Here is a 23,384-nt window from a genome sequence, read left to right as displayed (position 1 = left end):
TGGGAAGCTGGGAACAAGATGGCGGATATTCCGTGATTAGGACTGGCCAGCCACATGACTGCCGCCATGTTGGATTTCAAATGCTTTGAAAACATATTTTAACGAAGATCTCACATGCTTATTTTAGTTTCGTATGGGGCTTTCAATATATCACATTAGTTGTAAAACTTCATTTTTTGAATGGTATGCTTAGAGTTGTAATTGTATTCTTGTTTCAACCAAGTAAATATCGGAGTGAATAAGACCCGGCCACGTGATGATGGTGGATCGTCCATGATTTGTTTTACCCTATTAATGAAAGTATGAAACTTCTTATTCCCGGGATCATGGTTTGAACTGAAAGTCATTTTTACCTTGTAACCGTTGGGTTTAATCCTTACTCCTCACAACTGAACTCATAAGTGCTTATTTTGATGTATTTATACATTTTGTTCCGCTACGTATACAAACCCTCGGTCCTTTAACAATAGGAAGTTAGCTAGCGGCGGCTGGAAACGGTCGTAAGCCTTCGAACAAGGGGAGAACGGTTAGTTCCTTAACTGCTTGTCCGATACAGTCGCAGGCGCCGCGCAGACTGGGAGGTAACAAATCACTTTTGCTTTCGGCGTGTGTGGGAAGGGGACGTGTTCGCCATCGTCTCTGCCCGCTTGTCGTTTGCTTCAATTTTGAGTATTTGGTTTCTATTTCTGTGTATCATGAGTGATAGTAAGTACTTTTTGTCTCTTTTCATTGATTACAATGGTGAATCATAGGGAAATTGAAAATGTTCATCACATCATCACCGTCACCAGCGCCCTCCAGTCGCCGTAAGTGTGTCCCGGGCTGGAGGGACGTAAATGTGGGGGGGTTTCAGGTCCTTTTGGAGGGTGGACCCCCGGTCAGGTTTGTACTCGTTGTCGAGGGCGAGAGTGCTCTCCTCCGTAGAGCGATGTATGGTTTTGTAATGAATGGTCCGAGGCGCAGTGGGGTGCTGTACGAGGGCAAGAAGAGAACTTAGGCCGGCCAAGAATCATCGGGAAAGTCCAGTGACTCCTTTGGTGACGGACACTTCGTCCTCTTTCCTGCCTCGCCGGCCAGCCCCCACGGTTTTTGCGCCTTCCCCTGCGTGTGGGAGTAAGCGGAGTCCTTTTCCTCTCTCGATCCGTCGAGTGTGGAGGAGGGCGCCCGCTGCCCCGGGACAGGTACAGTTGTATTCGGGGTCTTCTGTCCGCTCTGGGGGGGAATTTCGCCCCCCAGGCGCGGGGAAGCCCCTCCTATTAACCCGACTCTCGCTTACGCAGGTTGTGCAGCAGCGAAGGACGACTTGGGGACAGGTGTGGGATTCGCTGGGACGCAGGGAGTGCCCAGCAATGCCCAGGGGTTGATACAGCGGTTGGCGGGGGGGTCGGGGCCCGTGGTCACGTCATGGTGCGGTGACCACCACGACGACCCATTAACTACCCCTGGCGTAATGAGCATGCCACCACATCTGTATATACGGCCGTCACATAATGTCGGTGACACCCACGGTGGCAGTCAAAAACCTATTGCCGCCGTTCCAAAAGAGGACGATGCACCACCCCTGGATTTTTCCTTGCCGACCACCGGACTCCGCTGCCCCAATAGACACCCCCTGGACGGCCGCCAGTGACAACGGATGTACGGTGACTGTCCGACAGGACGCCTGCTCTCCCTTAGTACCTGCCGTGCCTGCCGTACCTGTGGCCGCTCCAGCGACCTTTTCCATTTCAGGTACCATTCAATTTTCAGATGTTCCCTGCTGTTCCTGCTGTTTCCGACCTGGTTCCTGCCGTTCCCCCGCTGCTGTGTTGTGTAACAGTCTCAGGTCCTTCCGGACAGGTGCAGTCGGGCCTGTTGCTTCGGCAACTGCCCCTCTCCCTCCTGGATGGAAGACCTGACGTCTGTCCTGCGGAGCCTGGCGAAGAGAAGAGTGAAGAGGAAGAAGGTGTCGCATCCGTCTTCATCGTCTCTTCGTCGTCTGCTGCCTCTCCTTTTCCCCTTCGACTTCTAAGGCCAAACAGCCGAAAGAAGAATGAAGGTTGCCTCCTCCCCCCCTAAGAAGACTCCCTTCGGAGATCTTCTAAGGGCCGGCTTCGCTCAGGCGAGCTGGGAGCTCTTCTGCTGGTCCTCCTGTTCCTTCAGCGGGTGCGGGCCCGTCGCTTCTTCTGCAACCATGAAGAAGTCGACGGGGGACAGAGGTGCTCATCTTCGGCTGGTGCGTGCCTCACCTGGTACTAGTGGTTTCCGCCGCTAAGCCAGGTTTCCGTCTCGGCTGCTTCTCGTGTCGCAGAAGTCACCGAGTGGAACGCCTCTTCTAAAGAGACCGTACCAGGCCAAGTTTCGACGACACGACTCGCTCTGCCGTCAAGACGCGGCAACGGAAGCAGAAGACTGTCGAGTAGTCGTGCACCGAACGACTCTCGCCAGCCCACTGGACGGCAAAAACTCTCGCATCGACCAGCCGGCTGTCGGGCTGAAGTGACTGTTCACTGACTCGGTCCACGGGTTGAGGCGAGGAGGAGTCCCCACGGCCGCCCGTACCCAGCCCCGGCTTAGTACCAGCGGTTTAGAACGCGCCGGAATACGCTGGCCGGTCTCCGACGCAAAGGGAGCCTTAGCAGGTCACCCGGTCCACCGCTCCCGATGGGAACCAGGGCGAGACGGGTTACCAGCGGCAGCTCGCCGGACGCTAGAGAGCAGGATCTCAGACGTTCTCAGCCGAGCCAATCGCCCAGGCGAGCGGCGACGCTAGCCTGCTGCTAGACCGTCGCACCCGCGTTTGACGATCGTGCGCAAGACCCCTCTACGCACGCTGGTCCTCCAGCGAGCGCGGGGGGAGCGTCCGTCTGCCTCTCCTGTACCTTCAAAACCTCCTCGGGCTTATACCGGGAGGACAAGAGGTACCAAGGAGCGATCACGAGAGGGTGCCCCGATCGGTGCCCAGCTATGACGCCGTACGGCTCAGGCACGGTCTTAGGACCTGACAGGCGTACGCGTCAAGTATTTGAGCGACCGTCAGGGGTCTGTCGCTGTTTCCTCTTCTGAATGAGATATGCGAGGGGCATATGCTCTTTTGGAGGACTGGACGGTCCTACGCCACAGGACGCTGTGACTCCCGAGGATACAGAGGAACTTCGCGAAGTCATTAAGCGATGCGTCTGCATAATGGCCTCGCCGGAAGGATCGCCGCTACCTACCATCATAGCCCACGTCCCGGCTACGGGTCATTTTGGGGTCCAAGAGGGAGCCCAAAATGATGATGTGGTTGCCACGATCGAGAGCTGGCGGACTCAGTCCTGGATCAGGTGGAGAATCTCGTCTCAGACGGGAGGACTCGCTAAAATCCGGACGTTCCTTAAACTGCTTCCTCTCCTCTACAGCGGCAAGAGCGTTTCTACGTGCCATCAGAGTACCCGATACTGGCACCGAAAACAGGTTACCCGAGTTGCGAGCTGACTGCCAGGTGTGTCCCTGCAGCAGCTCCTGTCGTAGAACTATGGTTCTCGCAGCAGGAGGCACTTGCCCTGGAAGCTAACCGCTATGGCAAGCATTCCAGGCAGTTTTCCTGGTTGGATTTGTGGTCCCTCACAATATCCAAGGTGGCGCCCGGCTCCGGGGGAAGTTCTGGCTCGTCCGAGACGACGCTTCCTCAGGAGACTGTGCCAGTCTGGAGGAAGAGCAATTCGTCTATCCTCGCCCATCGACTGCTAACCTGTGGGCCAACTTGGTTCTTCGTGCTGGGACTCAGTCCTTACCCGAGTGACCAAGGGGGGCTGGGCGTGAGGTCGCACTCGGGCTAAGAAATGGACCTCTTAGGAGTTCCACAGCTCTCTTTCCTGAGAGATGGTGAACTCTGCGTGGAACGGCGGCGCACTGACGCGAGTGACCGCTTAGTCCACCAGGCAGTCTCGAAGGTTTTCCTGGGCAACACTCGAGTACTGCGGGGCCAAACCAAAGAGCTTGGCTAGTCGCTTCCCACGGCGGCTAGACGGTTGCAACCGTCCAAAAACCCCGTGGTGAAGACCCCAGTTGTTTCGACTTTCTGCGAGAGGAGCCGCAATCACCCTCCTCCCAACCCTCCCTTTCCCCCGAGGTGTGGTGGAAAAGAAGTCGAAACGAGAGGGAAAACCTTAGGTACGGCGTTCCCGCCTTCACCTGCCTGCTGCCGAAGTGGGGGGGTGCCTGGCGAGCATTGGGCGACTGGCAGCGCTACGGCGCCGAGAACTGGATAGTAAGAACGTCCTTCGGGAGGGATTTCTACTTACCCTTCGAGTCTCGGCCCCCCTCATCTCCCCACCGGTCCATCTACAGTACCCTATGTTCCGGGGATCAGCAAAGGGACAAACGCTCTTTCGACAGGAGATCAGAACATAGCTGGCGAAACTAGCTGTAGAATCGTGGAGACCAGTCCACCCAGGCTTTTACAGCGCCTCTTCCTAGTGGAAATCAGACGGCATCGGGTGGCTGGCGCCCGGTGATAGATCGTCTCTCCCCTGAACCGCTTCATTCGCACGACGCGTGGTTCACGAATGGAGTCGGCACGCTCAGTGCTCGAATCGTCAAGGGGGAAACGATTTTCATGCTTTCCGGTGGACCTGAAGGACGCGTTATTTTCAAATACCCATCCATCAATTCCCTCCAGAAAGTACTCGCTTCATCTTCCGACGGACGGTGTACCAATTCCCAGGCACTTTGTTTGTTCTCTCAACCGCCCCAGGTGTCACGTGCGAGTGTTCACTCTGGTGTCGGCTTGGGCCCATTCGAGAACGGGTTAGTCTCTGAGGTATCTCGACGATTGGCCTGGTCCTGGCGAGCTCCCGCTCGCAGTTGCTACAGTACGAGATCGACTCCTCAAGTTTTTGTCGCGATCTGGGATCGTGGATAACTATACGAGAAGTTCCGATCTCGAACCCAAGCAGAAGATGAAGTACCTGGTATGCTGATAGATACGGGTAGCAGGCAAGTCCTTTCCGCTAGACTTGCGTATCAGCAAATTCAGGTAGGCAGCCGGCCGGTTCCTGTCGCGGCAGGAACAGCAGCACAGCGAAATGGCAAGTCGTGATCGTAGGTTCCACACTGTCGTCACTCGCGAAGTTAAGTCCATCACGGGCGTCTTCACCTGCGGTCTCTTTCCTCCAGTGGAGGCTAATGGAAGTTGGTCCTCGGCCAAGGATCCTCCTTACTTTCCGCGTGGCGATCACGGACAAGGTGAGGCAGGACCTAGCCTGGTGGCTCGACGACAAGACCTCTTAAGAGGAGTGCCCATACGCACTCGCCCCCCCGGAAATGCTTCTGTTCTCAGACGCATCGACCGAGGGATGGGGCGCACCACCTGGAGAGTTGCTACTGCAGGTGTGTGGGACCATCAGAGAAGCACCTTCACATCATGTCCTGGAACTCAAGGCGTCGTTCAACGCTCTCCAAGAGTTTCGGGACCGCTTGGTGGGACACTCAGTGGTGTTGATGTGCGACACACCACAGTAGTGGCATATGTCAACAAGCAGGGGGGGGATAGTGTCTCTTCCGCTCTCATCAGTTGACGGTGCAGTGCACGAGTGGGCCACGGCTCACTATTAACGCTGTCAGCACGCTCCATTCCAGGCAAGAAGAATGTAGTAGCAGACAAGCTCAGCGTCTGGATCAATGTGATAGTGACCAAAAAAAAAACAAGAAAAAAAAAGCCGAATGGTCCTCCTACACCAATGTGGCGGAAAGGCTCTTCACCTGTGGGGGCGACACGTACGTAGACCTGTTCGCCACCACGTCACAACAGGAAGATACAGGTGTTCTTCTCGGCCGTAGCCGGACCCATGGGCAGCTGCCAGAGGACGCTCATCCGCAACACCCCTGGGACACCCTCTTCGCTTACACCACTTTCCTCCCTTCGTCTGATTCGGAAGGTGATCAGTCGAGCGCTGGTCACATCCCAATCTCAGAATGATCCTGGTGGCTCCCAAACGGCCGCAAGCCGTATTGGTATCCGGACCTGCTGGCTCTGCTTGCAGACGCACCGAGAGAGCTACCAACTGGCACAACCTTCTAGCCGCACACGTAGAACGGTACCACCTGCGCAGATCCAGTCTCCTTCAACTCACGGCTGGCTGTTACCCACCACTCTCTGCGAACGAGAGGCTTTTCCTCGTAGCGCAGCAAACAGAGTAGGCTGGACCACGTCAGACAGTCCTCTGCAGCTGTATACCAGGGGAAGTGGGCCGTCTTATGTGTGTTGGTGTCCCCGTAGACAGGGTTGTCCTCCCTCAGCGCCACTCTTCAGCAGGTAGCGGATTTCCTCGTGTTTCTTCGCCGGAGAAGCTCCTCTCAGTACCCACAGTCAAGGGGATATAGAGCCGCTCTGGCTCCTCGTCTAAAACTGAGGGGAAATGTACATCACGAATTCTTTCGAGATATCCTTGCTAATGAGGAGCTTCGAAGGTCTTGCCCACCCGGGGAACTCAGGCCCCCCCTGCGTGGACGTGACTTCTCGTCCTTAGGAGTCTGACTCGAACAACCGTTCGAGCCACTCCGAGAGTCGTCAGACGGGATCTGGACCCTCAGACCCTCTTTCTTGCTGGCCCTGGCATCCGGCGTAAGAGAGTAGGGGAACTACATGGCCTTTCTTATGATGTGAACATAACCAGAGGCTGGGGGATCTGTGACGCTCGTTTCGTCCCGACTTCCGTAGCTAAACTCTATCCGTCATCCTGACGACAGGTTCGAGTCTTTCACGTCCCCTCACCTGCTGGACTTTAACAGATAACGATGCGGATGAGATGCTGCTTTGTCCTGTGAGGGCGCTACGGCGCTATCTGAAGAGAAACCTCGACATCTTCAGGCCTGAGTGTCCGACGCCTCTTCGTTAGCACTGGGGTCACAAGAAATGAGTCCTCCAAGTAACACGCTTTTCCTTTCTGGCTACGTGAGGTGATCAGGAGAGCGTACTAAGCTGATTGGTAGCGACGACATCCGTACGCTTCCGTTCCGAGAGCCACGAAGTCGAGGTATCGGAACCCCCCGTTTCCTTAGCGTTCCGTAGACTTCTCCGGGCGCAGGTCCCTGAAGGCCAGTTGTCCTTGGCCAACGACACCTCACGTCCTTCTACTTCGGGATATTGCCCACAAGTCCTTGGATACCTTTTTCCCCTTGGGACCTGTGGTGGCTGCTCAACACTTGTGTAAGCTTACCCAGCACCCACAGGCAGAACAGCATCGATTCCTGGTATGACCTGGGAGAATGAATGCGTGTAATGAGAGAGTGACCATGGCTTCTCTTTCACCATCTTTTTCTACCTCCTACCTTGGGCGAGAGGGATACGGTCCGTTCCTTTGCCTGGAAAGGAGTCCGATGCAGGTAAGGCTATTCGACCAGAGCTTCCATCCTATCTCTTTAACTATAGAAATTTAATTATTAAAGATAGGAGTAAATATCCACCACTTTCTCCACAGGGGAAGAAAGTGGATGCCAAACATGAGACAACCCATTACTTTACATTTGCTCATGTAAGGAAAAAGTCTTACAATGCTGGTACCGAAGAGATAACGCTTTGCCTCTCTCTTAGTACTTCTCGGCCAGAAGGTCTGGACCGTTGATCTGGCGTTGCACACCCCGATCAACGGACAGAGGCTTGGATCCCTCCCTCGCTCTTTACGACCAGGGAGGCATTCCAGGATGGACGAACACAGTCTGTTCATCAAAAGACTCAGATTCCACCCACCAGAAGTGAGTCTTCCCTATTGTTAAGGACCGAGGGTTGTATTAACAGTATCGGAACAAGACAATTTTGTCGAAAATTGCATTTTTCCTAAATAACAAACCTGAGGTCCTTTAACATAAAGTCCCTCCTCATAGCCACCCCTCACCGCTGCGTATTTTGCATGGGCCCAAAAGCAAAAGTGATTTGTTACCTCCCAGTTCGCGCGGCGGCTAACTATCGGGACAAGCAGTTAACTACCGTTCCCCCTTGTTCGAAGCTTAACTACCGTCTCCACTGCCGCTAGCTACTTCCTTTGTTAAAGGACCTCAGGTTTGTATATTAGGAAAATACACTGTTCACAAATTGCATTTTGGTCTTAATTCACTCCAAATTGCACTTGAACTATGTTGGCGATTCCTCTGCCTAAGTGTTTCACAGATAGATCCACAAAGCACAGTTGCGGGCCAGCACCGAGTACAGCGTTGTATGAGGTGCAAGTCCATTTATTCCCCTTAATTGTTTCTTTAGAGCATTATATAGTTTAACTTTACTGTGTTCACGTCAAATGTTTATTTATATCGTGTCTATTATCTTTTCTTTTTTGGCAAAAACCCAAAAATTAACCCCAAAAAGTTACAGATTTTCCTAAAGAAGATACGAGCAGACGGGAAAATGACTAATGGTTGCCAATTTAGTGAGCTTCACACATATGCCGAGGCATTTACAATCTGTTCTCAGGAATTCTAGTTTATCATAGTAATGCATAATGATAGAATTGCTCTGAAAATGTATAGGATACTACAAATAGATCATGCCAATTTCACTTATTTCCCCAGTTTTTGTGTTAAGTCTTATACCCAGTATTGGAGGTAAACAATACCAATTGGCAACCTGAAATAGAAGAGTGCGAACAACGCCGTAGGTAACTGTTTCACAAAGCAAAACTGTTGATATTTAGTCAGGAATCTTTTACTTTCCAACACCAAATTTTTCAAATTAATAATCATGACTGAGTAAAAAAAATTTATGCAATTCAATGACCTATAACTGCCGTTTGGACTATATTTATTTAAATAATTATCTAGTGCACGCTTCTTTCTTCTTCTTCTTCTACCAAAAATTCATAGTTTCCTTGGATAACCCCTGGTTTTTGTTTTTGTTTATAATTTTTGTGATGAAACTGCCCTAGCGTCTATGGGTACAAGTGGTGTTTGGATTTAGCACATGGAATGGAAAGTTTATTGATACATGCGACTCCGCAAACATCGAGATGGCGTCAATCTTTTAAATATTTGAAGTTGTAAGTAAAAATTTTGAAAGCGTCATGGAGGTATGTTTGTTCTGCACATGGCTAGACTTTCATTAACCTCTGTTTAATCTTAGAATATGACTGTAATTTTTAACTTTGGAGAAAATACTTACTTTGAAAGGATACTAGAGGTCTCGAGCTGTTGCTCTCACCACTGATGACTCGTGACTGGTGCCCATCTCCGGTGTCAGGACGTGTTAAAGTACTTTTACAAAGGGTGGAGCCACACAATGTGAAAACTGGATCGGCTGGTCCAGTTGGTTGTTTCCCCTAGTTTTTGTCGGTTGGATGTAATTAACCCGTAATTTACCTTTGAACTCTATCCTACAGTAAGGGGTACCTGTTGGGAATGCGGGGGAAAGCTTCTTTTACCCTTTCAAGTTTTTGACGTCTGGTAGTCTAATTTATTAATTTTTTCTAAAAAGGTGGGAAATGTGACCTTGGCGGATACTATTTCTTTGAAAAGTGCAGTTTCTTATAGTATTTTGGTTGCTTATTAACAATGTGACATTAGTTTTTGTCTGTTGGCTGTAGGTAATTAACCCATAATTTACTTTTGAACTCTATACTAGATTAGGTTAGGTTAGGAAGGGAAGATTTGGATAAATATACTACTAGATTTGGTTAGGTCAGGAAGGTCAGGTGTGGAGAGATACCAGGTTTGGTTAGGTCAGAACGTGACATTCTAGGAAAGGTTAGGTTTGTTTTCATCTATGGAACCAGTTCCCGACGTTCGACCCCCCACCCCCCTCACATCAATGGCAAATTTACTTTCATCAAGATTTTTGCCGTCTTTTATATTTTGCCATTTATTCCACGGTAGTGTTACCTGGGTGGGGGCCCGCAAAGATCCCCCAGCTAGTAGAGCACAGTCGCATTAGGAAGGTCATGTCTTTCTAGGAAAGGTTAGCTTTGGCCTGTTTTCACAGCCGATTTCTTATGCTTACCTCTGTCACCTTACTCTAAATTAGGTTTTTAATGTATACACTTACCTGGCAGGTATATATATGCTATATTCTCTGTTCCCTGGCAGAAATTTTCAAACTCGCGCAATCGCTAGTGACCTATTAGTAGTTTTCAGGCACCACCACCCCGTTTACCGTGGCGCTAGGCTAGACCGTTCCCAATTTGGCCAGGGCCAGAGTTTTCTCTGCCAGCCGAACCGGCAACATTGTTGTGGTTCCTGCTAGAATGTCATTTCTCGTTTCTGACTGATCTTGGATTTTGGTATTGTCTCGAACGTTAGCTTGGTCATTCCTTTGGATTGTCTTAAGATGTCCTGACTCTGGAGTTTGTTTAGAGGTGTGTAGAAGAGGGTGGTAAGGTAAGATTGCCGAAGGCTTTCGGTCGCCCTCATACCCGTTTGTAAGAGTGTGTAGGGGAGCATGTGTTTACTTGGTAAAATAGATGCATTGAATTGAGAATTTATCGAAGAAGGATGGAAGGGTCTTTATTAAAATTGGTTGAGAGACTTGAGAAAAGATCGTGTAAGAGTCTGTTTCTCGTAGTGAAAAGTCACATTCTCGAGTAAAAGGAGTATTTGTATTTCCTCTCCAGCTCCCTTGCTAATGTTAAATTGGTATTCCTTCTCCCCAGTTATCTCTGCCGCCCGCTGCTGTACTCGAGAGGAGACGAACGAACAAATATTGTGAAAGTGTCGCTGCCTTTCTCCATGGGCGACCAGATACGCGACTTACAGACAAAGTTAGTGCTTTCGATGTCAGTGAAAGTGTAGTGGAGGGGGGCGTCTGATCGTCTCTCTCGTGCTCCTAGACCTAGACCTCTGTCAAGCTCCAGACCCAAGGGGAGAAGGCCATGTTCGACAGTCGAAGGGAGGCGAGAGAGGTTTTGGTCACGGTCAGCGTCCCTTCGAACAGTCCTTTTGGCAAGTTCCCAGCTGTTGCAGTTTTCGCCGCAGAAAAGGCGTAGACTGGGAAGTGTGCGTCCTCGGGAAGGTTCGACTTTCCGAGCGTGAAACCGTCTATGCGTGGTTTCTCGGCCGCTCAAGAGGACTTTCAGGCGTCCAACTGCTCTCGAGAGACAGCCAAGACAGTGAGGCTATGGAGTAGTCCCTGAGGTGTTGTCATCCTCGGAAGAGGGGACGCAGTGCCGATCAAGAGGAAAAGGTTTTCTCGTACTAGAGAGGACGCAGGACGCACTGGTGATATACGTCCTTCTCGCAGGGGGTATTCCATGGGAGAATCGCCTCCATCTTCTTATGTTCCTCCCCTCGTATTTCTCCGTCGGGTGGGAGTACAGGATCGCTCTCCTTTAGGTTCGCAGTCCTCCGCAAATCCTCATCCTTCTCGTCTACCATGCGGATGATGGTACGAAGCATTTCTTACGGGAGAATGCGTCCAAGTTGGTCAGTGCTGGTGAAGTCTTGGGATGCTACTGAACAACCATCTTCGAGCGTAAGGAGATTTCCTTCCCATTAAGTCTTCTCAAAGGGAAACAAGCGACGCATTCGCCGAGGACGCAGGGCGAACTGGCGCTAGGATGAATGTATTTCCGAAGAAGGCAACGCAAAAACGCAGGACGCGGGACCAATGGTTGGACGCAGGACGCAGGCGACAGAAGCAGGCTTTTCTAAGATGGACTCTGACGCAGCGGCAGACAATCGGAGGCGGCAGGACGCAGACCTATCGGTAGCCCGCAGGAGCAGGCGGCAAGAACTCGAGAGGGCAGGCAGGACGCCGATGCCGTCGCTAGCCCGCAGGACGCAGGCAGGCAGGACGCTATTCCGGTCATGAAGCGTCAATACGATGACGACTTGCAAGATATGTTCGTCAGCAGAAGAAGAGTTGGCGAGTAATTGAAGAAAGATACAGAACCTTCTTCAGATTATAAGGTTCTGCCTTCACGTCTTATTGCTGTTTTGAGGGGGAGTTTAAACCTACGCTTCCGTTATCCCCCTTATCACAGTTTTCCCAGACTAGGACTCCAAGAAGTCCTCCGTCCTGAAAATGACGATGTCAATTTTCGGCGAAGAAAGCCCTTCAACGGGTGAATGACTGGATTAAGGACAGAAAGTAAGCGGGAAAATACTCGGGGTTTGGTTTTCCGCCAGCTAAGTTAGCTTCTAAATCAGGAGTATGTACCTACTGGAGAAAGTCTAAGGGCCTGGGAGTACTGCCTCCTCCAAGGGGGACTTCTCCATAATATTGGACAGCTCACGCAGAACAGGCGTTACGTCGAGCCAAGGTCTGTGGACATTACTTCGGAATTTGACCATCTATTTAAAGGGATTTTTTTAGGAACTATTCGAATGTCTTTAATTTCTTCGATTGGTCTTTGGGAGCGCTAGCGAATTCCGTAGGAGAAGAGGATTCGCAGGACTTAGAAAAGCTAAGAGCATTATGTCAATAACTGCATGGATAAGGCTCTTAGAGACGGAACGAATGAGGCTGGCTTCGTTTTTCACAGCAGGAGTTCTTAAGAAGAGATCGCTGTTTGTTAAGTTCGCCTCAAAAGGAGTTTTTCCTAACTCTCAAAATTGGATTCATGTCTCATCCCCTTTCGAAACAGGCTGTTTCCTTCATAGGTGATTAGGGATTAGCTCTATCCCTTTCGCAGAAATGTCCACTCAAGATCTTCTTTCGTCTTCGGTTAAGAGTTTTCTTACCAACCAAGTTGGTGAAGAGACTCCAAAGGGAGACTAGCACCGTCGCAACAGGCCTTTCGTAGAAGAAACATTCGCATCGACCCGCCTTAAGGGTTAAGAGAGTGCCCGCGAAAAGAGGAGCCAAGTACTCCCTCTAGAATGGACTCTGTCCTCCAGACGACAGTGGAGCCCAGACTTAATGTTTGTGGAAGTCTTGGCAACAAATGAAGGCAGATCCCTGGGCTGCCCAACCGTAGCTCGGGGAAGGATACAAGATTCCTTTCGTGAAAAGAACCTCCTCATCGCAACATCTCCGAGAGCCCTCGTGGGCGAATTACAACGATTTAGAGAAGAGAAGCAGGCTCTGTGGGAGCAAGTAGCGTTCATGCTAGAGAAAGGGCAATGAACTGTTCTGGATTCACGAATCTCCGGGATTTTACAACCGTCTTTTCCTGGTTTCAAATTCCTCGGGAGGTTGAGGCCAGTGCTGGACATGTAAGTCAAAACTGAATCTTTTCGTAGAAAGAAAACCTAAGTTCAACTATTGGAGACGAACGATTCAGTACTGGCAGCGTACGTCAGGGGACTGGATGCGCTCTGGACTTACAAGACCATACTTTCATATCCGATTTCAATCCAGGAAGCAAGTATCTAAGGTTTGTGATTCGGACAGGGTTTCAGTTCAAAGGCCCTGATGCTTCGGCTTTTGGCACAGCCCTCAAGTATTCAGAGATGATGTCCAATGGGCAGATGGCTACTTTAAGAGGGATCAGAGTGTCTTTGTAATCTGACGACGGGTGATAAGATCCCAGTGCGAGAAGATCAATGTCTGGAGGACGGAGTCAAACATTGGACTTAGCAAAAGACCTAGGTCTGGTATTGAATATGGGAAGTCCGCATTTGGAGTCCCCAACAACAGATAGTTTATTTGGGGATTCCAGATATCGGCAGTGACTTTTCGGCTTTTCCGTCCCCCGAAAGGCAGCCCAATGCAGTCAGACGGTGCAGGATTTTTCTAAAGGAAGACCGATGCTCTGACAAGAGAGTGGATGATTCTACTGGGCACACTCTCTTCATTAGAGAGGTTTCCATTTTCTTTAGAAGACTGCACAGATACCTCTTCAGTTTTTCCTAACGATTTCATGGCAAGAAAATCGCAACCACCGATTCCTTCCAGTTGTCCTGATTCCGACCGAATAAAGGAGGATTAAAGTGGTGGCTAACGTCCAGGCAGGTCAGCAAGAGGGATGTCGCTTCAGCAGAATAACCCAGAACCTCGTCTTGTTTTCTCGACCGCGTCGGACGAGCGGGTGTGGAGCGACATTATGCCCTCCCCCCAAGAGGTGTCGGGACTTGGAACATAGGACGAAACAAGTGGACATAAACATGGAAGGAACTGTTTGGGCAATTTCTTGGCTTTGAAGCACTTCAGATAGTTGATTCGAAACAAGACAGTGCAGGTCAACTCGGACAACACCACGGCTGCTGGCATATATTCGGAAGCAAGGGGGAACTCATTCTTTTCCCCTTTACAATCTGGCAAAAGAAATTCTGCTTTGGGCAGAAGAGGAAAAAGGTCGTGATACTCACCAGGTTTTATACAAGGAGAGAAGAACGTGGGTGCGGACCTGTTGAGCAGGAGAGAGCAACTTCTCTCGACGGAGTGGACGTTGCACATGGAGGTTTGCCAGAGCCTGTGAAGTTGTGGGGCCGTCGGTAGTGGATCTGTTTGCGACAGCCAGAACAAAGAGGTTACCAACATATTGCTCTCCGATTCCAGACCAGGAAGCAGTGGCGGTAGATGCATTCCTGATGGATTGGTCAAACTTAGATCTGTACGCTTTTCCTCCGTTCAAGGTGCTGGGGAAAGTGATGAAGAATTGTTCAGGGAGAGCAAAGGAAGCAGGATGACCTTAATAGCCCCGTTTTGGCCGGCCCAAAGTTGGTTCACAGAGGTACTGGAATGGACGGTAGATACGCCAAGGACTCTTCCTCTAAGAGTAGATTTACTCAGACAACCCCACTTCGACAGGTTTCACAAGAATACCCTCGCTCTGGGTCTGACTGCGTTCAGACTATCGAACGTCTGGTCAGAGCGAGGGGATATTCTAGAGAGGTGGTGGCCAGTGCAGTGGCTAGCGCCAGCCAGAAGAACCTCCACAATCACGGTGTATCAGTCGAAGTGGGACAACTTCCGGAAGTGTGTAAGAACAGGAAAGTGTCTTCATCCAGTACCTCTGTGACCCAAATCGCAGATTTCCTTCTTTACTTGAGAAAGGATTTACACTTGTCAGTTTCGACAATCAAAGGTTATAAGAGTATGCTAACCTCAGTGTTTAGACACAGGGATCTAGACATCTCGAATAACTTAGATTTGAGAGATCTGATTAGGTCGTTTGGGACGAAGAAACAATCAGAAGGCAGGCCACCTGCTTGGAACCTGGATGTGGTCTTGAAGAAGTATTTAACTTCTAGCAAATTCGAACCGTTAGAGGAGTACCTCTCTGAGGGATCTTGCTAAGAAGACGATCTTTTTAGTAGCATTGGCAACTGCTAAAAGAGTTAGTGAGCTTCAGGCCATATCGAAGAAGGTTGGATGGAGACATGGCAATGCAGTGTGTTCATTCCAAGAAGGTTTCTTGGCCAAGAATGAGGATCCATCTAATCCTTGGCCAAGATCCTTGAAGTTTTGGGTCTAGCTGAATTGGTCGATAACGCGAAGAAAGAGTTCTCTGCCCAGTCAGAGCGTTGCGATGTTATATAGAAAGAACAAGAGTTATCAGAGGGAAGTCTGATGCTCTGTGGTGTTCAGTTAAAGACCCCACTAGACCCATGACGAAGAACGCTCTAGCCTTCTTCATGAGAGAGTTAATTAAAAGAGGCTCATATGTGTGTGAAGAGCAGAGCTTTGGTATTTTGAAGGTGAAGGCTCATGAAGTCAGGGCAGTGGCGACTTCATTAGCTTTTAAAAAGAATTTAGCCCTCAAGGAAATCATTGAATCCACATATTGGAGAACTAATTCAATATTTGCGTCTCATTATCTGAGGGACGTTCAGACAACCTTCGATAATTGTCAGACGCTAGGTCCATACGTGTCCTCGGGTACAGTATTGGGCAAAGGAGTTATACTACCCCATAACCTTCTTTTAAGCTAGTTGATTAGGTGATGGTGTTTGTGTTTATTGGTCGTCTGAGAAAAGGGTGCGGTACTTTTTCTCAGTCGTGTTAGTATTATGGTGTATGGTGTGTGTGTAGTTCAGGTAAATGATATGTTACTAGCTTGAATGCCGTGGCATAAGAGGGCTGTAAGGATCTGTCAACACATTGGTCACGTCCAGTTGTCAGTTCCAGTCTTAGCTTCTTTCAACATACAGGACACTCCTGTTGAGAGCTACTAAGGTTAAGCAGGCTTAGAGGCAGGACCTATCAAGTCAGCTACCTTAGCAGGTAAGGAACCTAGAGTTTTAATAATATTTTAATAATATTTTTATACTCTAAGAATGTTGCTGTCCTTGACCCACCTCCAAATGTGTCAATCAGCTATATATATACCTGCCAGGTAAGTGTCATACATTAAAATGAAGTTTTTATGATAAAACAAAGTTTAATGTATACTTACCTGGCAGGTATATATAATTTAAATTCCCACCGCCTCCCCTCAGGGGACATGGTTCAGAGAAAATCTGGCCCAATTGGAACGGTTCCTAGCGCTAGCGCCACGGTAACGGGGTGGTGGTGGCCTGAACTACTAATAGGTTACTAGCGATTGCCGCGAGTTTTGAAAATTTCTGCCAGGTGGAACAGAGAATATAGCTATATATATATCTGCCAGGTAAGTATACATTAAACTTTGTTTTATCATAAAAACTTCATATTATTTAAAATTTCACATATATTATCTATTACAAATTTACTGTTACTGAGATATGTTCTAATTACTGTGGCACTCTGGGGGGGGGGTGGTGCTGACATTAGAGTACAACTGCAGTGCAAACAGCTCAAACAAATGTCAGAAACATTCAAAGCACTTTTAAACATACAAAAATGACATTGTTCCGACACGGCATACAAACCTTCGGTCCTTTTACAATAGGAAGGTACTAGCGGCAGCTGGATAGGTCGTAAGCTTTCGAACAAGGGGTTCGGTAGTTAACTGCTTGTCCGACAGGCGCGCGCGCGCGACTGGGAGGTAAACAAACCACTTTTGCTTTCGGCCTCGCAGTGGATGGACGTGTGTGTTCGACGCTCTCTGCCCGCTTCTCGTCGTTTGCTTTCTGAGTATTTGGTTGTAATTGTGTATGAAAGAGTTATTGTAAGTACAATCATTCTCTCTTTTCATATTAATTGCTTCAATCAATTATCTATTTATGATGGAATCTCCTCGCCTCGCTACCCCACGGAGACTTTGCCCGGGTATCGAAGGGCGTAAATGCGGGAAGTTCCGATCGTTCCCGGGAGATTTAACCCTCATATTTTGTGCTCGGTGTCGGGGCGCGAATGCACCCGAGCCGAGCCCTGTGATGTATGTAATGAATGGTCGGAGGCGCAGTGGACTTTGTATGAGGGCAGGAAGAAGCGAAGGCCTGCAAAGGAGTCGTCGGAAAGCTCTCCCGCGACTCCTTTGGTGACGGACACTTCGTCTTCTTTCCTGCCGCCCGCTCAACTTCCACGTCTCGCGCCTTCCCCTTCGGGGAGGGTGTCTAGGTCCTTCTCCTCTCCTGACGTGTCGAGTGTGGAGGAGGGCGCGCTAGATACCCTGACGTAGAGTTGTACTCTGGGTCCTCTATCCGTTCGTCTTCGCGCGAGCGGGTAGAGGATCCTTCTAATCACCCGACTTTTGCCTCCTCAGGTGCGGTTGCCGCGAAGGATGACCTCGGACAGGTGTGGGCATCGTTGGGGCTGCAGGGCGTGCCGAGTGTCCAGGGGCTGCTCTATCATCTCGCTGGCTCCGTGGCGGTCACCCATGCAACGGTCACGACCACCACCACGACCCTTACAACTCCCGGCTACGCTTCACCTCCTCACCTGGTGTACACCCAGCACGCGGTCTCTGTAACACCTACTACATCGGTGCAGGGGCCAGTCGCCGTAACTCGGGGGAGTGTGATGCCGCCACCTGGGTTTGCCGTGCTGCCGCGACCGGACTTCATGTGCCCGAAGAGCTCGCCCCTGGACCTCCCACCGGTACCTAGGACGTCTGTGCCACTGGTTCGCCCATCTGGACCGCCCACACAGTCTGCCGTACCTGCCGGCTCCCGATGCTGGTCTGTTCGGACAGGTACGTCCGGGCCCTGTTGCTTCGGCAACAGCAGCCCCGGCTCCGTCCTGGATGACAGACCTGACGTCGGTTCCTGAGGAGTTTGACGAAGAAGAAGAAGAAGAGGAAGGAAGGTTGTCGTCGTCGTCTTCATCGTCTTCTTCGTCGTCGTCGTCGTCTGCCGCCTCTTCTCCTTCTTCTTCTAAGGCTCCCCCGCCTAAGAAGAAGAAGGTCGCCTCCCCCCCCCCTAAGAAGTCTCCTTCGGGAACTTCTAAGGGCCCGTCGCGCTCTGGTGAGACGGGGGGTTCTTCCGCTGGTCGCCCTGCTCCTTCGGGAGCAGGACCCGTCTCTTCTCCCGCAAGGAAGAAGACTACGGGGACCAGAGGGGTGCCGGCTAACACCGGCACTTCCTCACCTGCTGTCAGTGGTTCGGCCACAGCAGCAGGGTCCGGCTCGGCCGCTCGTTCGCGAGAGGTACCGAGTGTACGGTCGCCTACCAGCGACCGTGCAGCCAGGAACCAGACCTCTGAGTCCGCTCAGCGTCAGGTTCACGGCACGGAGCGGAAGACTGGTGACAGCCGCTCACGCGACTCTCACCAGGCCAGCTCTCGCTCTCGTGGCGAGCAGCTGGTTACCCGGGCGGACGTGACGGTCCATGACCGGCCACGGGCTGAGGCTGGGAAGAGGTCCCCCCGTTCGCCGCCGGCACCAGCCACGGCTGGTACCAGCGAACTGACGCACCGTGAGGATACGCACCGATCTCACCGTGACAGTGAGCTCGCCGGTCGCCTGACCGTCGCTCTCACAGAGAGCGATCGGGTACGGCGACCAGCACCAGCTCCTCTGACACACGAGACCGGGGCCGCTGTTTCTCGGTCCAGCCGTCCCCCACAGCGAGACGGCTCGACTAGGTCTGCAGCTCGATCGCCACGCGGGTTGGCGATCGCCTGCAGTCCTCCAAGCCCGCTGGTTCTACCAGCGAGCGAGGAGAGAGCGTCAGGTCTTCCTCTCCCATACCTTCAACCTCCTCGGGTTACACCGGGAGGGGCGAGGTATTGAGGAGTGATCGGTGAGGGGTGCGCCCCGTCCAGGATCCCGCCCACGTCGTCATACGCACCAGGCTCGGTCCTCGGACCAGCCAGGTCGTACGCACAGGTGGTTGGAGAGACCGAGAGGGGGCTGTCCGCTGCTCCTCTCCTTGAGGGAGGAGGGTCTCGGGAGGTGCTCCTGTTTGAGGGACTGGACGGTCCGACTCCGCAGGATGCAGTCACTCCTGAGATCCAGAGGAACTTTGCCGAGGTTATTGCGCTGATTCGTCAGCACAACGACCTCGGGAAGGATCGCCGCTCCCCACCATCCGAGCCCACGTCCCGGCTCGAGTCGTTCTGGGCCCGAAGAGGGAACCCACCAGACCGACGGGGTGGGTTTGCCGCGTTCGGAGCTTGCGGACTCAGTGCTGGACCAGGTTGAATCGCTTGTCTCCGGACAAGACGGTTCACTCAAGTCTGGCAGGTCGAGCAAGCTGCTTCCACCTCCTCTGCTACGACAGCGGCGGTTTTACGTGCCATCTGAAGACCCGAGATGCCGTCCCAAACAGGTGAACCCGGAGTTAGCTAGGCTGACTCCGTGGTGTGTCTCTGCAACAGCTCCTGTCCGAGAACCTGTGGTTCTCGCAGCAAGAGGCACTCGGCCTGGGAATCTACCGCCATGGCAGCTTTCCAGGCCGTCTCCTGGCTAGATCTGTGGTCCCTCACAGTATCTAAGGTCGCAGCCAACTCCGGGGGAATTTCTCCCGAAGATGACTCGGCCTTCAGGAGAATTTGCCAGTCTGGGGGAAGAGCCATCTCCTTCCTTGCCCACCAGACGGTGAACCTGTGGGCCAACCTGGTTCTCCGACGAAGGGACGCTGTCCTTACTCGGGTTTCCAGAGCGGACCGGGCGTGAAGCGGCGTTGGGACTTCGCAACGGACCTTTACGGAGTTCCACGTCTCTCTTCCCAGGAGAGATGGTGGACGCTGCGGTGGACAGACGGCGCACTGACGACAGTGACCGTCTGGTTCACCAGGCAGTCTCGAAGGCTTCTGGCAACCTCGGACTGCGGCCAAGTCTAAGAGCTCGGCTAGCGCTTCCTCGACGGCTAAGACGGTTGCTGCGTCGAAGCCCCAGGGGAATGACTCTGTCTTCTTCGACTTCTGGCAAGGGGAGCCGTAACCAGCCCTCCTCCCAGCCCTCCTCATCCGTGGAGGCTCTGGGAAGAAGTCGAAGAAAGGGGGGAAACGCTAGGGACGGCGTTCCCCCTCACCTGCTGCCGGAAGTGGGGGGGTGCCTGGCAGCCATTGGGCAACTTGGCAGCGCTACGGCGCCGAGACCTGGATTGTAGATGTCCTTCGGGAGGGATATCTATTACCCTTCGAATCTCGGCCACCCCTCACCTCCAACCCGGTCCAACAGCAGTCGTACGTTCCAGGGTCATCGAAGGACGTAGCACTGAGACAGGAGATCAAGACCATGCTGAGAAGAGAGCTGTAGAGATCGTCACGGATCAGTCACCGGGCTTTTACAGTCGACTCTTCCTGGTGGAAAAGTCTACGGGAGGCTGGCGCCCGTGATAGATCTCTCTCCCCTGAACCGGTTTGTTCGCCAGACCCGGTTCACGATGAAAGGAACGGCACGCTCAGTGCTGAGGACTCCCATCAGGAGAACGATTTCATGCTTTCAGTGGACTTGAAGGATGCGTATTTCCAAATACCCATTCATCAGTCCTCCAGAAAGTACCTCCGCTTCATCCTCGACGGGACGGTGTACCAGTTCAGGGCACTGTGCTTCGGTCTCTCAACCGCCCCACAGGTGTTCACGCGAGTGTTCACTCTGGTGTCTGTTTGGGCCCATTCGCACGGGATACGTCTGATGAGGTATCTCGACGATTGGTTAGTCCTGGCGAGCTCCCGCTCGCAGTTGCTACAGGACAGGGATCGACTGCTCGAGTTCTGTCACGATCTGGGGATCGTGGTGAACTTCGAGAAGTCCGATCCTCGAGGGCCCAAGCAAGAGGATGAAGTACCTGGGTATTGCTGATCGACCACCGGTAGCAGGGCGAGTCTTCCCCGCAGACTCGCGGATCAGCAGATTCAGGGAGGCAGCCAACCAGTTCCTGTCTCGGCAGGAACAGGTAGCTCAGCGATGGCAAGTCGTGATCGGACACCTGTCCCCTCACTCGAGAAGTTAGTCCCTCACGGGCGTCTTCACCTGCGGTCTCTTCAGTGGAGACTAAAGGAGAGTTGGTCGCAGGCGACGGATCCCCCAAGCTTTCCAGTGTCACTGACACAGGAGGTGAGGCAGGACCTAGCCTGGTGGCTGACGACAGGAACCTCTAAGAGGAGTGCCTCTCCGCACTCCCCCCCGGACATGCAACTGTTCTCAGACGCATCGACCGAGGGATGGGGCGCACACCTGGAGGAGTTGCTGACTTCAGGAGTGTGGGACGAGAACGACAAGCACCTTCACATCAATGTACTGGAACTCAAGGCAGCGTTTCTCGCTCTCCAAGAGTTCAGGACCGCTTGATGGGACACTCAGTGGTGTTGATGTGCGACAAACACCACGGTGGTGGCTTACGTCAACAAACAGGGGGGCCTAGTGGTCTCTCCCGTTGTACCAGTTGACTCGGCAGGTGCACGAGTGGGCTCAGGCACACTCAATGAGCTGTCGGCACGCTACATTCCAGGGAAGAGGAATGTAGTAGCAGACACGCTCAGCCGTCGGGATCAGGTGATAGGGACCGAATGGTCTCTACACCAGGACGTGGCGGAAAGGCTCTTCGACCTGTGGGGGCGACCAGTCGTGGATCTGTTTCGCCACCCGGCACAACAGGAAGCTCCAGGTGTTCTTCTCGGCCGTGCCGGACCCATGGGCAGCTGCAGAGGACGCTCTTCAACACCCGTGGGACAACCTCTTCGCCTATGCCTTTCCCCCGTTCAGCCTGATTCGCAAGGTGATCAGTCGAGCACTGGTCACCCCGAATCTCAGGATGATCCTGGTGGCTCCCAAATGGCCACAGGCCATTTGGTATCCGGACCTGCTGGCTCTTCTCGCAGAGAACCGAGAGAGATTCCCCCTTGGCACAACCTTCTCGCCCAGCCACACGTCGAGCGGTTACCACCGAGCAGTCCAGTCCCTACGTCTTCACGGCTGGCTGTTATCCACCATCTCTTGCGAACGAGAGGCTTTTCTCGTAGCGCAGCAACAGAGATGGCTGGAAACGTCCGTCAGTCCTCTGCAGCTGTGTACCAGGGGAAGTGGGCCGTCTTCTGTGGTTGGTGTCGTAGACGGGGTCTATCTCCTCTCAGAGCCACTCTTCAGCAGGTAGCGGATTTCCTCGTTTTTCTTCGCCGAGAGAAGCTCCTCTCAGTCCCCACAGTCAAAGGATACAGAGCCGCCTTGGCGCTCGTCCTGAAACTGAGGGGGTTGGACATCTCGAACTCGTTCGAGATCTCCTTGCTTATGAGAAGCTTCGAAAGGTCTTGCCCACCCAGGGAACTCAGGCCCCCTGCGTGGGACGTGACTCTCGTCCTTAGGAGTCTGACTCGAACACCGTTCGAGCCACTCCGGGAGTCGTCAGACAGGGATCTGACCCTCAAGACCCTCTTCTTGCTGGCCCTGGCATCGGCGAAGAGAGTAGGGGAACTTCATGGTCTTTCCTATGATGTACGACACTCCAGGGGATGGGGATCCGTGACGCTCGATTTCGTCCCGAACTTCGTTGCGAAGACTCAGAAACCGTCGGCGGTCCCTGACGACAGGTTCGAGTCATTCACGATTCCCTCCCTATTGGACTTCACCGATAATGATGCGGATGAGATGCTGCTTTGTCCTGTGAGGGCGCTACGGCGCTATCTGAAGAGAACTCGACACCTCAGGCCTGAGTGTCGACGCCTCTTCGTTAGCACCGGGGTCACCAAGAAAGAAGTATCCAAGAACACTCTTTCATTCTGGCTGCGTGAGGTCATCAGGAGGGCGTATGAGGCTGATGGTAGTGACGACATCCGTACGTCCCGTCCGAGAGCTCACGAAGTCAGAAGTATTGGCCCCTCGTTTGGCGTTTCGTAGAACTTCTCCGTGGGCGCAGGTCCTGAAGGAGGGGTCTGGTCTAACCAGACTACCTTTACGTCCTTCTACCTCGGGATATTGCCCACAGGTCCTTGGATACCTTTTCCTTGGGACCCGTGGTGGCTGCTCAACAAGTTGTGTAGCTAACCCAGACCCTCGCAGGCTGAACAGCATCGAGTCCTGGTGTGACTGTGTGGATGGATGTGTGAGTGAGTGAGTGACTGGCTCTCTCTTCCCATCTTTTCCTCCTCCTCTACCTGTGGGCAGAGGGGCCACGGTCGTCACTACGCTGGATGAGGACGAGATGCAGGTGAGCTATATGACAGAGCCCCATCCTATCCCTTTCACTAGGGATAGGAGCAGAATATCCACACTTCCTTCTACAAGGGGGGAAGTGGATGCCTACAAGAGTCAAAC

The 23,384-nt window shown here is 52.3% G+C and overlaps 1 protein-coding gene across 2 annotated transcripts in view; it reads left to right on the top strand.

The window, feature by feature from the left end:
• The window catches only part of LOC135197288 (integrator complex subunit 1-like), a 58,720-nt gene that overhangs the window by 16,300 nt on the left and 19,036 nt on the right, over positions 1 to 23,384 (top strand). The window lies entirely within an intron of this gene.

This window comes from Macrobrachium nipponense, chromosome 18 (assembly GCF_015104395.2).
Source record: "Macrobrachium nipponense isolate FS-2020 chromosome 18, ASM1510439v2, whole genome shotgun sequence".
NCBI classification, from domain to species: domain Eukaryota; kingdom Metazoa; phylum Arthropoda; class Malacostraca; order Decapoda; family Palaemonidae; genus Macrobrachium; species Macrobrachium nipponense.
The sequence above is the reverse complement of the archived record's forward strand: the minus strand, read 5'-3'. Positions and strand labels throughout refer to the sequence as shown.